The following is an 18,363-nucleotide window of genomic DNA, read 5'->3' as shown; positions in this document are numbered from 1 at the left end:
GAAAGAGAGAGGGAGAGGGACAGAGAGAGAGAGAGGGAGAGGGACAGAGAGAGGGAGAGGGACAGAGATAGAGAGGGAAAGGGACAGAGAGAGGGAGAGGGACAGAGAGAGAGAGGGAAAGGGACAGAGAGAGGGAGAGGGACAGAGAAAGAGAGTGGGAGAGGGACAGAGAGGGAGAGAGGGAGAGGGACAGAGAGAGAGAGGGAGAGGGACAGAGAAAGAGAGGGGGAGAGGGACAGAGAAAGAGAGAGGGAGAGAGACAGAGAGGGAGAGAGACAGAGAGGGAGAGGGACAGAGAGAGAGAGGGAGAGGGACACAGAGAGAGAGAGGGAGAGGGACAGAGAGAGAGAGAGAGGGAGAGGGACAGAGAAAGAGAGGGGGAGAGGGACAGAGAAAGAGAGAGGGAGAGGGACAGAGAGGGAGAGGGACAGAGAGAGAGAGGGAGAGGGACACAGAGAGAGAGAGGGAGAGGGACAGAGAGAGAGAGGGAGAGGGACAGAGAGAGAGAGAGGGAGAGGGACAGAGTGAGGGAGAGGGACAGAGAAAGAGAGGGATAGGGACACAGAGAGAGAGAGGGACAGAGAGAGAGAGGGAGAGGGACAGAGAGAGAGAGGGAGAGGGACAGAGAGGGAGAGGGAGAGGGACACAGAGAGACAGAGGGAGAGGGACAGAGAGGGAGAGGGACAGAGAGAGAGAGGGAGAGGGACACAGAGAGAGAGAGGGAGAGGGACAGAGAGAGAGAGAGGGAGAGGGACAGAGAGAGAGAGAGGGAGAGGGACAGAGAGAGAGAGGGAGAGCGACAGAGAAAGAGAGAGGGAGAGGGACAGAGAGAGGGAGGGAGAGGGACACAGAGAGACAGAGGGAGAGGGACAGAGAGGGAGAGGGACAGAGAGAGAGAGGGAGAGGGACACAGAGAGAGAGAGGGAGAGGGACAGAGAGAGAGAGGGAGAGGGACAGAGAAAGAGAGAGGGAGAGGGACAGAGAGAGGGAGGGAGAGGGACACAGAGAGAGGGAGGGAGAGGGACACAGAGAGAGAAAGGGAGAGGGACAGGGAAAGAGAGAGGGAGAGGGACAGAGAGAGAGGGACAGAGAGAGAGAGAGGGGGGGAGAGACAGAGAGAGGGAGAGAGAGAGACGAGGAGAGAGAGAGAGAGACAGAGAGAGGGAGAGAGAGAGACGAGGAGAGAGAGAGAGAGAGAAAGGGACAGAGAGAGAGAGAGAGAGGGGGAGAGACAGAGAGAGGGAGAGAGAGGGGGGGAGAGACAGAAAGACGAGGAGAGAGGGAGAGAGAGAGAGGGACAGAGAGAGAGAGAGCGGGGGAGAGACAGAGAGAGGGAGAGAGAGGGGGGCAGAGACAGAGAGAGAGAGACTGTCTGGTGTCTGTCTCGAGGACTGTTCGGGGCCGATTGTCCATTTGCCCTCTAACCTCTCACCTCCCGACAGGTCGCCTGAGTTTACAGGAGGGCGACTCTCTGCTCGTGGACGATGTGCGATCGCAGGACAGGGGCTGGTATCAGTGTCGTGTTCTCTTCCTCACACAGCCCTATGATGATCGCAACGGGAGCTGGATCTATCTCACCGTCACCAGTGAGTTCACGCAATTAACACTCGCACCCCTCACTCCCCCAACTCTACACTGTCCCATCAAACACTCCCAGGGTCAGGGACAGGGTTAGATACAGAGTAAAGCTCCCTCTACACTGTCCCATCAAACACTCCCAGGGTCAGGGACAGGGTTAGATACAGAGTAAAGCTCCCTCTACACTGTCCCATCAAACACTCCCAGGGTCAGGGACAGGGTTAGATACAGAGTAAAGCTCCCTCTACACTGTCCCATCAAACACTCCCAGGGTCAGGTACAGGGTTAGATACAGAGTAAAGCTCCCTCTACACTGTCCCATCAAACACTCCCAGGGTCAGGTACAGGGTTAGATACAGAGTAAAGCTCCCTCTACACTGTCCCATCAAACACTCCCAGAGACAGGTACAGGGTTAGATACAGAGTAAAGCTCCCTCTACACTGTCCCATCAAACACTCCCAGGGTCAGGTACAGGGTTAGATACGGAGTAAAGCTCCCTCTACACTGTCCCATCAAACATTCCCAGGGCAGGTACAGGGTTAGATGCAGAGGAAAGCTCCCTCTACACTGTCCCATCAAACACTCCCAGGGTCAGGTACAGGGTTAGATACAGAGTAAAGCTCCCTCTACACTGTCCCATCAAACACTCCCAGGGCAGGTACAGGGTTGGATACAGAGTAAAGCTCCCTCTACACTGTCCCGTCAAACACTCCCAGGGCAGGGACAGGGTTAGATACAGAGTAAAGCTCCCTCTACACTGTCCCATCAAACACTCCCAGGGCAGGTACAGTGTTAGATACAGAGCAAAGCTCCCTCTACACTGTCCCATCAAACACTCCCAGGGCAGGGACAGGGTTAGATACAGAGTAAAGCTCCCTCTACACTGTCCCATCAAACACTACCAGGGTCAGGTACAGGGTTAGATACAGAGTAAAGCTCCCTCTACACTGTCCCATCAAACACTCCCAGGGGCAGGTACAGGGTGAGATACAGAGTAAATCTCCCTCTACACTGTCCCATCAAACACTCCCAGGGTCAGGTACAGGGTTAGATACAGAGTAAAGCTCCCTCTGCACAGTCCCGTCAAACACTCCCAGGGTCAGGTACAGGGTTAGATACAGAGTAAAGCTCCCTCTACACTGTCCCATCAAACACTCCCAGGGCAGGTACAGGGTTAGATACAGAGTAAAGCTCCCTCTACACTGTCCCATCAAACACTCCCAGAGACAGGTACAGGGTTAGATACAGAGTAAAGCTCCCTCTACACTCTCCCATCAAACACTCCCAGAGACAGGCACAGGGTTAGATACAGAGTAAAGCTCACTCTACAATGTCCCATCAAACACTCCCAGGGCAGGTACAGGGTGAGATACAGAGTAAAGCTCCCTCTGCACTGTCCCATCAAACACTCCCAGGGCAGGTACAGGGTTAGATACAGAGGAAAGCTCCCTCTACACTGTCCCATCAAACACTCCCACGGTAAGGTACAGGTTTAGATACAGAGTAAAGCTCCCTCTACACTGTCCCATCAAACACTCCCAGGGCAGGTACAGTGTTAGATACAGAGTAAAGCTCCCTCTACACCGTCCCGTCAAACACTCCCAGGGGAGGTACAGGGTTAGATACAGAGTAAAGCTCCCTCTACACTGTCCCATCAAACACTCCCAGGGCAGGTACAGGGTGAGATACAGAGTAAAGCTCCCTCTACACTGTCCCATCAAACACTCCCAGGGTCAGGTACAGGGTTAGATACAGAGTAAAGCTCCCTCTACACTGTCCCATCAAACACTCCCAGGGCAGGTACAGGGTTAGATACAGAGTAAAGCTCCCTCTACTCTGTCCCATCAAACACTCCCAGGGTCAGGTACAGGCTTAGATACAGAGCAAAGCTCCCTCTACACTGTCCCACCAAACACTCCCAGGGCAGGTACAGGGTTAGATACAGAGTAAAGCTCCCTCTACACTGTCCCATCAAACACTCCCAGAGACAGGTACTGGGTTAGATATAGAGTAAAGCTCCCTCTACACTGTCCCATCAAACACTCCCAGGGCAGGTACAGGGTTAGATACAGAGTAAAGCTCCCTCTACACTGTCCCATCAAACACTCCCAGGGCAGGTACAGGGTTAGATACAGAGTAAAGCTCCCTCTACACTGTCCCATCAAACACTCCCAGGGTCAGGTACAGGGTTAGATACAGAGTAAAGCTCCCTCCACACTGTCTCATCAAACACTCCCAGGGCAGGTACAGGGTTAGATACAGAGTAATGCTCCCTCTACACTGTCCCGTCAAACACTACCAGGGCAGGTACAGGGTTAGATACAGAGTAAAGCTCCCTCTACACTGTCCCATCAAACACTCCCAGAGACAGGTACAGGGTTAGATACAGAGTAAAGCTCCCTCTACACTGTCCCGTCAAACACTCCCAGGGCAGGTACAGGGTTAGATACAGAGTAAAGCTCCCTCCACACTGTCCCATCAAACACTCCCAGGGTCAGGTACAGGGTTAGATACAGAGTAAAGCTCCCTCCACACTGTCCCATCAAACACTCCCAGGGCAGGTACAGGGTTAGATACAGAGTAAAGCTCCCTCCACACTGTCCCGTCAAACACTCCCAGGGCAGGTACAGGGTTAGATACAGAGTAAAGCTCCCTCTACACTGTCCCATCAAACACTCCCAGGGTCAGGTACAGGGTTAGATACAGAGTAAAGCTCCCTCTACACTGTCCCATCAAACACTCCCAGGGCAGGTACAGGGTTAGATACAGAGTAAAGCTCCCTCTACACTGTCCCATCAAACACTCCCAGGGTCAGGTACAGGGTTAGATACAGAGTAAAGCTCCCTCTACACTGTCCCATCAAACACTCCCAGGGTCAGGTACAGGGTTAGATACAGAGTAAAGCTCCCTCCACACTGTCCCATCAAACACTCCCAGGGCAGGTACAGGGTTAGATACAGAGTAAAGCTCCCTCTACACTGTCCCATCAAACACTCCCAGGGCAGGTACAGGGTTAGATACCGAGTAAAGCTCCCTCTACACTGTCCCATCAAACACTCCCAGGGCAGGTACAGGGTTAGATACAGAGTAAAGCTCCCTCTGCACTGTCCCATCAAACACTCCCAGGGTCAGGTACAGGGTTAGATACAGAGTAAAGCTCACTCCACACTGTCCCATCAAACACTCCCAGGGCAGGTACAGGGTTAGATACAGAGTAAAGCTCCCTCTACACTGTCCCATCAAACACTCCCAGGGCAGGTACAGGGTTAGATACAGAGTAAAGCTCCCTCGACACTGTCCCATCAAACACTCCCAGGGTCAGGTACAGGGTTAGATACAGAGTAAAGCTCCCTCTACACTGTCCCATCAAACACTCCCAGGGTCAGGTACAGGGTTAGATACAGAGTAAAGCTCACTCCACACTGTCCCATCAAACAATCCCAGGGCAGGTACAGGGTTAGATACAGAGTAAAGCTCCCTCTACACTGTCCCATCAAACACTCCCAGGGTCAGGTACAGGGTTAGATACAGAGTAAAGCTCCCTCCACACTGTCCCATCAAACACTCCCAGGCCAGGTACAGGGTTAGATACAGAGTAAAGCTCCCTCTACACTGTCCCATCAAACACTCCCAGGGCAGGTACAGGGTTAGATACAGAGTAAAGCTCCCTCTACACTGTCCCATCAAACACCCCCAGGGCAGGTACAGGGTTAGATACAGAGTAAAGCTCACTCCACACTGTCCCATCAAACACTCCCAGGGTCAGGTACAGGGTTAGATACAGAGTAAAGCTCCCTCTACACTGTCCCATCAAACACTCCCAGGGCAGGTACAGGGTTAGATACAGAGTAAAGCTCCCTCTACACTGTCCCATCAAACAGCCCCAGGGCAGGTACAGGGTGAGATACAGAGTAAAGCTCCCTCTACACTGTCCCATCAAACACTCCCAGGGCAGGTACAGGGTTAGATACAGAGTAAAGCTCCCTCCACACTGTCCCATCAAACACTCCCAGGGTCATGTACAGGGTTAGATACAGAGTAAAGCTCCCTCCACACTGTCCCATCAAACACTCCCAGGGGCAGGGACAGGGTTAGATACAGAGTAAAGCTCCCTCTACACTGTCCCATCAAACACTCCCAGGGTCAGGTACAGGGTTAGATACATCGTAAAGCTCCCTCTGCACTGTCCCATCAAACACTCCCAGGGGCAGGTACAGGGTGAGATACAGAGTGAAGCTCCCTCTACACTGTCCGATCAAACACTCCCAGGGCAGGTACAGGGTTAGATACAGAGTAAAGCTCCCTCTACACTGTCCCATCAAACACTCCCAGGGCAGGTACAGGGTTAGATACAGAGGAAAGCTCCCTCTACACTGTCCCATCAAACACTCCCAGGGCAGGTACAGGGTTAGATACAGAGTGAAGCTCCCTCTACACTGTCCCGTCAAACACTCCCAGGGTCAGGTACAGGGTTAGATACAGAGTAAAGCTCCCTCTACAATGTCCCATCAAACACTCCCAGGGTCAGGTACAGGGTTAGATACAGAGTAAAGCTCCCTCTACACTGTCCCATCAAACACTCCCAGGGTCAGGTACAGGGTTAGATACAGAGTAAAGCTCCCTCTGCACTGTCCCATCAAACACTCCCAGGGTCAGGTACAGGGTTAGATACAGAGTAAAGCTCCCTCTACACTGTCCCATCAAACACTCCCAGGGTCAGGTACAGGGTTAGATACAGAGTAAAGCTCCCTCTACACTGTCCTGTCAAACACTCCCAGGGCAGGTCCAGGGTTAGATACAGACGAAAGCTCCCTCTACACTGTCCCATCAAACACTCCCAGGGTCAGGTACAGGGTTAGATACAGAGTAAAGCTCCCTCTACACTGTCCCATCAAACACTCCCAGGGCAGGTACAGGGTTAGATACAGAGTAAAGCTCCCTCTACACTGTCCCATCAAACACTCCCAGTGCAGGTACAGGGTTAGATACAGAGTAAAGCTCCCTCTGCACTGTCCCATCAAACACTCCCAGGGACAGGGACAGGGTTAGATACAGAGTAAAGCTCCCTCTACACTGTCCCATCAAACACTCCCAGGGGCAGGTGCAGGGTTAGATACAGAGTAAAGCTCCCTCTGCACTGTCCCATCAAACACTCCCAGGGACAGGGACAGGGTTAGATACAGAGTAAATCTCCCTCTACACTGTCCTGTCAAACACTCCCAGGGCAGGTACAGTGTTAGATACAGAGTAAAGCTCCCTCTACACTGTCTCATCAAACACTCCCAGGGCAGGTACAGGGTTAGAAACAGAGTAAAGCTCCCTCTGCACTGTCCCATCAAACACTTGCAGGGCAGGTACAGGGTTAGATACAGAGTAAAGCTCCCTCTACATTGTCCCATCAAACACTCCCAGGGCAGGTACAGGGTTAGATACAGAGTAAAGCTCCCTCCACACTGTCCCATCAAACACTCCCAGGACAGGTACAGGGTTAGATACAGAGTAAAGTACCCTCCACACTGTCCCATCAAACACTCCCAGGGCAGGTACAGGGTTGGATACAGAGTAAAGCTCCCTCTACACTGTCCCGTCAAACACTCCCAGGGCAGGTACAGGGTTAGATACAGAGAAAAGCTCCCTCTACACTGTCCCATCAAACACTCCCAGGGCCAGGTACAGGGTTAGATACAGAGTAAAGCTCCCTCTCCACTGTCCCATCAAACACTCCCAGGGCAGGTACAGTGTTAGATACAGAGTAAAGCTCCCTCTACACTGTCCCATCAAACACTCCCAGGGCAGGTACAGGGTTAGATACAGAGTAAAGCTCCCTCTACACTGTCCCATCAAACACTCCCGGGGCAGGTACAGGGTTAGATACAGAGCAAAGCTCCCTCTACACTGTCCCATCAAACACTCCCAGGGTCAGGTACAGGGTTAGATACAGAGTAAAGCTCCCTCTACACTGTCCCATCAAACACTCCCAGGGCAGGTACAGGGTTAGATATAGAGTAAAGCTCCCTCCACACTGTCCCATCAAACACTCCCAGGGTCAGGTACAGGGTTAGATACAGAGTAAAGCTCCCTCTACACTGTCCCATCAAACACTCCCAGGGCAGGTACAGGGTTAGATACAGAGTAAAGCTCCCTGTACACTGTCCCATCAAACACTCCCAGGGACAGGGACAGGGTTAGATACAGAGTAAAGCTCCCTCCACACTGTCACATCAAACACACCCAGGGGCAGGTACAGGGTTAGATACAGAGTAAAGCTCCCTCCACACTGTCCCATCAAACACTCCCAGGGCAGGTACAGGGTTAGATACAGAGCAAAGCTCCCTCTACACTGTCCCGTCAAACACTCCCAGGGCAGGTGCAGGGTTAGATACAGAGTAAAGCTCCCTCTACACTGTCCCATCAAACACTCCCAGGGTCAGGTACAGGGTTAGATACAGAGTAAAGCTCCCCCTACACTGTCCCATCAAACACTCCCAGGGTCAGGTACAGGGTTAGATACAGAGTAAAGCTCCCTCTACACTGTCCCATCAAACACTCCCAGGGTCAGGTACAGGGTTAGATACAGAGTAAAGCTCCCTCTACACTGTCCCATCAAACACTCCCAGGGCAGGTACAGGGTTAGATACAGAGTAAAGCTCCCTCTGCACTGTCCCATCAAACACTCCCAGGGTCAGGTACAGGGTTAGATACAGAGTAAAGCTCCCTCTACACTGTCCCATCAAACACTCCCAGGGCAGGTACAGGGTTAGATACAGAGTAAAGCTCCCTCTGCACTGTCCCATCAAACACTCCCAGGGCAGGGACAGGGTTAGATACAGAGTAAAGCTCCCTCTACACTGTCCCATCAAACACTCCCAGTGCAGGTACAGGGTTAGATACAGAGTAAAGCTCCCTCTACACTGTCCCATCAAACACTCCCAGGGCAGGTACAGGGTTAGATACAGAGTAAAGCTCCCTCTGCACTGTCCCATCAAACACTCCCAGGGTCAGGTACAGGGTTAGATACAGAGTAAAGCTCCCTCCACACTGTCCCATCAAACACTCCCAGGCCAGGTACAGAGTTAGATACAGAGTAAAGCTCCCTCCACACTGTCCCATCAAACACTCCCAGGGCAGGTACAGGGTTAGATACAGAGTAAAGCTCCCTCTACACTGTCCCATCAAACACTCCCAGGGCAGGTACAGCGTTAGATACAGAGTAAAGCTCCCTCCACACTGTCCCATCAAACACTCCCAGGGTCAGGTACAGGGTTAGATACAGAGTAAAGCTCCCTCCACACTGTCCCATCAAACACTCCCAGGCCAGGTACAGGGTTAGATACAGAGTAAAGCTCCCTCCACACTGTCCCGTCAAACACTCCCAGGGTCAGGTAGAGGGTTAGATACAGAGTAAAGCTCCCTCTACACTGTCCCATCAAACACTCCCAGGGTCAGGTACAGGGTTAGATACAGAGTAAAGCTCCCTCTACACTGTCCCATCAAACACTCCCAGGGCAGGTACAGGGTTAGATACAGAGTAAAGCTCACTCCACACTGTCCCATCAAACACTCCCAGGGCAGGTACAGGGTTAGATACAGAGTAAAGCTCCCTCTACACTGTCCCATCAAACACCCCCAGGGCAGGTAGAGGGTTAGACACAGAGTAAAGCTCCCTCTACACTGTCCCATCAAACACTCCCAGGGCAGGTACAGGGTTAGATACAGAGTAAAGCTCCCTCTACACTGTCCCATCAAACACTCCCAGGGCAGGTACAGGGTGAGATACAGAGTAAAGCTCCCTCGACACTGTCCCATCAAACACTCCCAGGGCAGGTACAGGGTTAGATACAGAGTAAAGCTCCCTCCACACTGTCCCATCAAACACTCCCAGGGCAGGTACAGGGTTAGAGACAGAGTAAAGCTCCCTCTACACTGTCCCGTCAAACACTCCCAGGGCAGGTACAGGGTTAGAGACAGAGTAAAGCTCCCTCTACACTGTCCCATCAAACACTCCCAGGGCAGGTACAGGGTTAGAGACAGAGTAAAGCTCCCTCTACACTGTCCCATCAAACACTCCCAGGGCAGGTGCAGGGTTAGATACAGAGTAAAGCTCCCTCTACACTGTCCCATCAAACACTCCCAGGGCAGGTACAGGGTTAGATACAGAGTAAAGCTCCCTCTACACTGTCCCATCAAACACTCCCAGGGCAGGTACAGGGTTAGATACAGAGTAAAGCTCCCTCTACACTGTCCCATCAAACACTCCCAGGGCAGGTAGAGGGTTAGACACAGAGTAAAGCTCCCTCTACACTGTCCCATCAAACACTCCCAGGGCAGGTACAGGGTGAGATACAGAGTAAAGCTCCCTCTACACTGTCCCATCAAACACTCCCAGGGCAGGTACAGGGTTAGATACAGAGTAAAGCTCCCTCCACACTGTCCCATCAAACACTCCCAGGGCAGGTACAGGGTTAGAGACAGAGTAAAGCTCCCTCTACACTGTCCCGTCAAACACTCCCAGGGCAGGTACAGGGTTAGAGACAGAGTAAAGCTCCCTCTACACTGTCCCATCAAACACTCCCAGGGCAGGTACAGGGTTAGAGACAGAGTAAAGCTCCCTCTACACTGTCCCATCAAACACTCCCAGGGCAGGTGCAGGGTTAGATACAGAGTAAAGCTCCCTCTACACTGTCCCATCAAACACTCCCAGGGCAGGTACAGGGTTAGATACAGAGTAAAGCTCCCTCTACACTGTCCCATCAAACACTCCCAGGGCAGGTACAGGGTTAGATACAGAGTAAAGCTCCCTCTACACTGTCCCATCAAACACTCCCAGGGCAGGTACAGGGTTAGATACAGAGTAAAGCTCCCTCTACACTGTCCCATCAAACACTCCCAGGGCAGGTACAGGGTTAGATACAGAGTAAAGCTCCCTCTACACTGTCCCATCAAACACTCCCAGGGTCAGGTACAGGGTTAGATACAGAGTGAAGCTCCCTCTACACTGTCCCATCAAACACTCCCAGGGTCAGGTACAGGGTTAGATACAGAGTAAAGCTCCCTCTACACTGTCCCATCAAACACTCCCAGGGGCAGGTACAGGGTTAGATACAGAGTAAAGCTCCCTCTACACTGTCCCATCAAACACTCCCAGGGTCAGGTACAGGGTTAGATACAGAGTAAAGCTCCCTCTACACTGTCCCATCAAACACTCCCAGGGCAGGTACAGGGTTAGATACAGAGTAAAGCTCCCTCTACACTGTCCCATCAAACACTCCCAGGGTCAGGTACAGGGTTAGATACAGAGTAAAGCTCCCTCTACACTGTCCCATCAAACACTCCCAGGTCAGGTACAGGGTGAGATACAGAGTAAAGCTCCCTCTACACTGTCCCATCAAACACACCCAGGGCAGGTACAGGGTTAGACACAGAGTAAAGCTCCCTCTACACTGTCCCATCAAACACTCCCAGGGTCAGGTACAGGGTTAGATACAGAGTAAAGCTCCCTCTACACTGTCCCGTGAAACACTCCCACGGCAGGTACAGGGTTAGATACAGAGTAAAGCTCCCTCTACACTGTCCCATCAAACACTCCCACGGCAGGTACAGGGTTAGATACAGAGTAAAGCTCCCTCTACACTGTCCCATCAAACACTCCCAGGGCAGGTACAGGGTTAGATACAGAGTAAAGCTCCCTCTACACTGTCCCATCAAACACTCCAAGGGCCAGGTACAGGGTTAGATACAGAGTAAAGCTCCCTCTACACTGTCCGATCAAACACTCCCAGGGCAGGTACAGGGTTAGATACAGAGGAAAGCTCCCTCTACACTGTCCCATCAAACACTCCCAGGGCAGGTACAGGGTTAGATACAGAGTAAAGCTCCCTCTACACTGTCCCATCAAACACTCCCAGGGTCAGGTACAGGGTTAGATACAGAGTAAAGCTCCCTCTACACTGTCCCGTCAAACACTCCCAGGGCAGGTACAGGGTGAGATACAGAGTAAAGCTCCCTCTACACTGTCCCATCAAACACTCCCAGGGTCAGGTACAGGGTTAGATACAGAGTAAAGCTCCCTCTGCACTGTCCCATCAAACACTCCCAGGGTCAGGTACAGGGTTAGATACAGATAAAGCTCCCTCCACACTGTCCCATCAAACACTCCCAGGGTCAGGTACAGGGTTAGATACAGAGTAAAGCTCCCTCTACATTGTCCCATCAAACACTCCCAGGGCAGGTACAGGGTTAGATACAGAGTAAAGCTCCCTCTACACTGTCCCATCAAACACTCCCAGTGCAGGTACAGGGTTAGAGACAGAGTAAAGCTCCCTCTACACTGTCCCATCAAACACTCCCAGGGCAGGTACAGGGTTAGATACAGAGTAAAGCTCCCTCGACACTGTCCCATCAAACACTCCCAGGGTCAGGTACAGGGTTAGATACAGAGTAAAGCTCCCTCTGCACTGTCCCATCAAACACTCCCAGGGACAGGGACTGGGTTAGATACAGAGTAAAGCTCCCTCTACACTGTCCCATCAAACACTCCCAGGGGCAGGTGCAGGGTAAGATACAGAGTAAAGCTCCCTCTACATTGTCCCGTCAAACACTCCCAGGGTCGGTACAGGGTTAGATACAGAGTAAAGCTCCCTCTGCACTGTCCCATCAAACACTCCCAGGGACAGGGACAGGGTTAGATACAGAGTAAAGCTCCCTCTACACTGTCCCATCAAACACTCCCAGGGCAGGTACAGTGTTAGATACAGAGTAAATCTCCCTCTACACTGTCCCGTCAAACACTCCCAGGGCAGGTACAGTGTTAGATACAGAGTAAAGCTCCCTCTACACTGTCTCATCAAACACTCCCAGGGCAGGTACAGGGTTAGATACAGAGTAAAGCTCCCTCTACACTGTCCCATCAAACACTCCCAGGGCAGGTACAGGGTTAGATACAGAGTAAAGCTCCCTCTACACTGTCCCATCAAACACTCCCGGGGCAGGTACAGGGTTAGATACAGAGCAAAGCTCCCTCTACACTGTCCCATCAAACACTCCCAGGGTCAGGTACAGGGTTAGATACAGAGTAAAGCTCCCTCTACACTGTCCCATCAAACACTCCCAGGGCAGGTACAGGGTTAGATACAGAGTAAAGCTCCCTCTACACTGTCCCATCAAACACTCCCAGGGCAGGTACAGGGTTAGATACAGAGTAAAGCTCCCTCTACACTGTCCCATCAAACACTCCCAGGGCAGGTACAGGGTGAGATACAGAGTAAAGCTCCCTCTGCACTGTCCCATCAAACACTCCCAGTGCAGGTACAGGGTTAGATACAGAGTAAAGCTCCCTCTACACTGTCCCGTTGAACACTCCCAGGGTCAGGTACAGGGTTAGATACAGAGTAAAGCTCCCTCTACACTGTCCCATCAAACACTCCCAGGTCAGGTACAGGGTTAGATACAGAGTAAAGCTCCCTCCACACTGTCCCATCAAACACTCCCAGGGTCAGGTACAGGGTTAGATACAGAGTAAAGCTCCCTCTACACTGTCCCATCAAACACTCCCAGGGCAGGTACAGGGTTAGATACAGAGTAAAGCTCCCTCTACACTGTCTCATCAAACACTCCCAGGGGCAGGTACAGGGTTGGATACAGAGTAAAGCTCCCTCTACACTGTCCCATCAAACACTCCCAGGGCAGGTACAGGGTTAGATACAGAGTAAAGCTCCCTCTACACTGTCCCATCAAACACTCCCAGGGCAGGTACAGGGTTAGATACAGAGTAAAGCTCCCTCCACACTGTCCCATCAAACACTCCCAGGGCAGGTACAGGGTTAGATACAGAGTAAAGCTCCCTCTACACTGTCCCATCAAACACTCCCAGGGTCAGGTACAGGGTTAGATACAGAGTAAAGCTCCCTCTGCACTGTCCCATCAAACACTCCCAGGGGCAGGTACAGGGTTAGATACAGAGTAAAGCTCCCTCTACACTGTCCCATCAAACGCTCCCAGGGGCAGGTACAGGGTTAGATACAGAGTAAAGCTCCCTCTACACTGTCCCATCAAACACTCCCAGGGCAGGTACAGGGTTAGATACAGAGTAAAGCTCCCTCCACACTGTCCCGTCAAACACTCCCAGGGTCAGGTACAGGGTGAGATACAGAGTAAAGCTCCCCCTACACTGTCCCATCAAACACTCCCAGTGCAGGTACAGGGTTAGATACAGAGTAAAGCTCCCTCTACACTGTCCCATCAAACACTCCCAGGGGCAGGTACAGGGTTAGATACAGAGTAAAGCTCCCTCTACACTGTCCCATCAAACACTCCCAGGGCAGGTACAGGGTTAGATACAGAGTAAAGCTCCCTCTACACTGTCCCATCAAACACTCCCAGGGCAGGTACAGGGTTAGATACAGAGTAAAGCTCCCTCTACACTGTCCCATCAAACACTCCCAGGACAGGTACAGGGTTAGATACAGAGTAAAGCTCCCTCTACACTGTCCCATCAAACACTCCCAGGGTCAGGTACAGGGTTAGATACAGAGTAAAGCTCCCTCTGCACTGTCCCATCAAACACTCCCAGTGCAGGTGCAGGGTTAGATACAGAGTAAAGCTCCCTCTACACTGTCCCATCAAACACTCCCAGGGTCAGGTACAGGGTTAGATACAGAGTAAAGCTCCCTCTACACTCTCCCATCAAACACTCCCAGGGCAGGTACAGGGTTAGATACAGAGTAAAGCTCCCTCTACACTGTCCCATCAAACACTCCCAGGGCAGGTACAGGGTTAGATACAGAGGAAAGCTCCCTCTACACTGTCCCATCAAACACTCCCAGGGCAGGTACAGGGTTAGATACAGAGTAAAGCTCCCTCCACACTGTCCCGTCAAACACTCCCAGGGTCAGGTACAGGGTTAGATACAGAGTAAAGCTCCCTCTACACTGTCCCATCAAACACTCCCAGGGTCAGGTACAGGGTTAGATACAGAGTAAAGCTCCCTCTACACTGTCCCATCAAACACTCCCAGGGTCAGGTACAGGGTTAGATACAGAGTAAAGCTCCCTCTGCACTGTCCCATCAAACACTCCCAGGGTCAGGTACAGGGTTAGATACAGAGTAAAGCTCCCTCTACACTGTCCCATCAAACACTCCCAGGGTCAGGTACAGGGTTAGATACAGAGTAAAGCTCCCTCTACACTGTCCTGTCAAACACTCCCAGGGCAGGTACAGGGTTAGATACAGACGAAAGCTCCCTCTACACTGTCCCATCAAACACTCCCAGGGTCAGGTACAGGGTTAGATACAGAGTAAAGCTCCCTCTACACTGTCCCATCAAACACTCCCAGGGCAGGTACAGGGTTAGATACAGAGTAAAGCTCCCTCTACACTGTCCCATCAAACACTCCCAGTGCAGGTACAGGGTTAGATACAGAGTAAAGCTCCCTCTGCACTGTCCCATCAAACACTCCCAGGGACAGGGACAGGGTTAGATACAGAGTAAAGCTCCCTCTACACTGTCCCATCAAACACTCCCAGGGGCAGGTGCAGGGTTAGATACAGAGTAAAGCTCCCTCTGCACTGTCCCATCAAACACTCCCAGGGACAGGGACAGGGTTAGATACAGAGTAAATCTCCCTCTACACTGTCCCGTCAAACACTCCCAGGGCAGGTACAGTGTTAGATACAGAGTAAAGCTCCCTCTACACTGTCTCATCAAACACTCCCAGGGTCAGGTACAGGGTTAGATACAGAGTAAAGCTCCCTCTTCACTGTCCCATCAAACACTCCCAGGGCAGGTACAGGGTTAGATACAGAGTAAAGCTCCCTCAACATTGTCCCATCAAACACTCCCAGGGCAGGTACAGGGTTAGATACAGAGTAAAGCTCCCTCCACACTGTCCCATCAAACACTCCCAGGACAGGTACAGGGTTAGATACAGAGTAAAGTACCCTCCACACTGTCCCATCAAACACTCCCAGGGCAGGTACAGGGTTGGATACAGAGTAAAGCTCCCTCTACACTGTCCCATCAAACACTCCCAGGGCCAGGTACAGGGTTAGATACAGAGTAAAGCTCCCTCTACACTGTCCCATCAAACACTCCCAGGGCAGGTACAGGGTTAGATACAGAGTAAAGCTCCCTCTCCACTGTCCCATCAAACACTCCCAGGGCAGGTACAGTGTTAGATACAGAGTAAAGCTCCCTCTACACTGTCCCATCAAACACTCCCAGGGCAGGTACAGGGTTAGATACAGAGTAAAGCTCCCTCTACACTGTCCCATCAAACACTCCCAGGGCCAGGTACAGGGTTAGATACAGAGTAAAGCTCCCTCTACACTGTCCCATCAAACACTCCCAGGGCAGGTACAGGGTTAGATACAGAGTAAAGCTCCCTCTCCACTGTCCCATCAAACACTCCCAGGGCAGGTACAGTGTTAGATACAGAGTAAAGCTCCCTCTACACTGTCCCATCAAACACTCCCAGGGCAGGTACAGGGTTAGATACAGAGTAAAGCTCCCTCTCCACTGTCCCATCAAACACTCCCAGGGCAGGTACAGTGTTAGATACAGAGTAAAGCTCCCTCTACACTGTCCCATCAAACACTCCCAGGGCAGGTACAGGGTTAGATACAGAGTAAAGCTCCCTCTACACTGTCCCATCAAACACTCCCGGGGCAGGTACAGGGTTAGATACAGAGCAAAGCTCCCTCTACACTGTCCCATCAAACACTCCCAGGGTCAGGTACAGGGTTAGATACAGAGTAAAGCTCCCTCTACACTGTCCCATCAAACACTCCCAGGGCAGGTACAGGGTTAGATACAGAGTAAAGCTCCCTCTCCACTGTCCCATCAAACACTCCCAGGGCAGGTACAGTGTTAGATACAGAGTAAAGCTCCCTCTACACTGTCCCATCAAACACTCCCAGGGCAGGTACAGGGTTAGATACAGAGTAAAGCTCCCTCTACACTGTCCCATCAAACACTCCCGGGGCAGGTACAGGGTTAGATACAGAGCAAAGCTCCCTCTACACTGTCCCATCAAACACTCCCAGGGTCAGGTACAGGGTTAGATACAGAGTAAAGCTCCCTCTACACTGTCCCATCAAACACTCCCAGGGCAGGTACAGGGTTAGATACAGAGTAAAGCTCCCTCTACACTGTCCCATCAAACACTCCCAGTGCAGGTACAGGGTTAGATACAGAGTAAAGCTCCCTCTACACTGTCCCATCAAACACTCCCAGGGCAGGTACAGGGTTAGATACAGAGTAAAGCTCCCTCTACACTGTCCCATCAAACACTCCCAGGGTCAGGTACAGGGTTAGATACAGAGTAAAGCTCCCTCTACACTGTCCCATCAAACACTCCCAGGTCAGGTACAGGGTTAGATACAGAGTAAAGCTCCCTCCACACTGTCACATCAAACACACCCAGGGGCAGGTACAGGGTTAGATACAGAGTAAAGCTCCCTCCACACTGTCCCATCAAACACTCCCAGGGCAGGTACAGGGTTAGATACAGAGTAAAGCTCCCTCTACACTGTCCCGTCAAACACTCCCAGGGCAGGTGCAGGGTTAGATACAGAGTAAAGCTCCCTCTACACTGTCCCATCAAACACTCCCAGGGTCAGGTACAGGGTTAGATACAGAGTAAAGCTCCCCCTACACTGTCCCATCAAACACTCCCAGGGTCAGGTACAGGGTTAGATACAGAGTAAAGCTCCCTCTACACTGTCCCATCAAACACTCCCAGGGTCAGGTACAGGGTTAGATACAGAGTAAAGCTCCCTCTACACTGTCCCATCAAACACTCCCAGGGCAGGTACAGGGTTAGATACAGAGTAAAGCTCCCTCTACACTGTCCCATCAAACACTCCCAGGGTCAGGTACAGGGTTAGATACAGAGTAAAGCTCCCTCTACACTGTCCCATCAAACACTCCCAGGGCAGGTACAGTGTTAGATACAGAGTAAAGCTCCCTCTACACTGTCCCATCAAACACTCCCAGTGCAGGTACAGGGTTAGATACAGAGTAAAGCTCCCTCTACACTGTCCCATCAAACACTCCCAGGGCAGGTACAGGGTTAGATACAGAGTAAAGCTCCCTCTGCACTGTCCCATCAAACACTCCCAGGGTCAGGTACAGGGTTAGATACAGAGTAAAGCTCCCTCTACACTGTCCCATCAAACACTCCCAGGGTCAGGTACAGGGTTAGATACAGAGTAAAGCTCCCTCTACACTGTCCTGTCAAACACTCCCAGGGCAGGTACAGGGTTAGATACAGACGAAAGCTCCCTCTACACTGTCCCATCAAACACTCCCAGGGTCAGGTACAGGGTTAGATACAGAGTAAAGCTCCCTCTACACTGTCCCATCAAACACTCCCAGGGTCAGGTACAGGGTTAGATACAGAGTAAAGCTCCCTCTGCACTGTCCCATCAAACACTCCCAGGGTCAGGTACAGGGTTAGATACAGAGTAAAGCTCACTCTACACTGTCCCATCAAACACTCCCAGGGTCAGGTACAGGGTTAGATACAGAGTAAAGCTCCCTCTACACTGTCCCATCAAACACTCCCAGGGCAGGTACAGGGTTAGATACAGAGTAAAGCTCCCTCTACACTGTCCCATCAAACACTCCCAGTGCAGGTACAGGGTTAGATACAGAGTAAAGCTCCCTCTGCACTGTCCCATCAAACACTCCCAGGGACAGGGACAGGGTTAGATACAGAGTAAAGCTCCCTCTACACTGTCCCATCAAACACTCCCAGGGGCAGGTGCAGGGTTAGATACAGAGTAAA

At 51.8% G+C, this 18,363-nt stretch overlaps 1 long non-coding RNA gene across 1 annotated transcript in view; it reads left to right on the top strand.

The window, feature by feature from the left end:
* The first annotated feature begins 1,347 nt into the window (after positions 1–1,347).
* LOC137309240 (uncharacterized) overlaps positions 1,348–18,363 on the top strand; it is a 30,125-nt gene continuing 13,109 nt past the window's right edge. Inside the window, exon 1 of the long non-coding RNA XR_010959800.1 lies at positions 1,348–1,586. This is a non-coding gene — a long non-coding RNA (uncharacterized lncRNA). The remainder of the gene's footprint in view (positions 1,587–18,363) is intronic.

Source organism: Heptranchias perlo, unplaced genomic scaffold (assembly GCF_035084215.1).
Source record: "Heptranchias perlo isolate sHepPer1 unplaced genomic scaffold, sHepPer1.hap1 HAP1_SCAFFOLD_1543, whole genome shotgun sequence".
NCBI classification, from domain to species: Eukaryota; Metazoa; Chordata; class Chondrichthyes; order Hexanchiformes; family Hexanchidae; genus Heptranchias; species Heptranchias perlo.
Note: the sequence above shows the minus strand (reverse complement) of the source record. Positions and strands in the feature narration are given on the sequence as shown.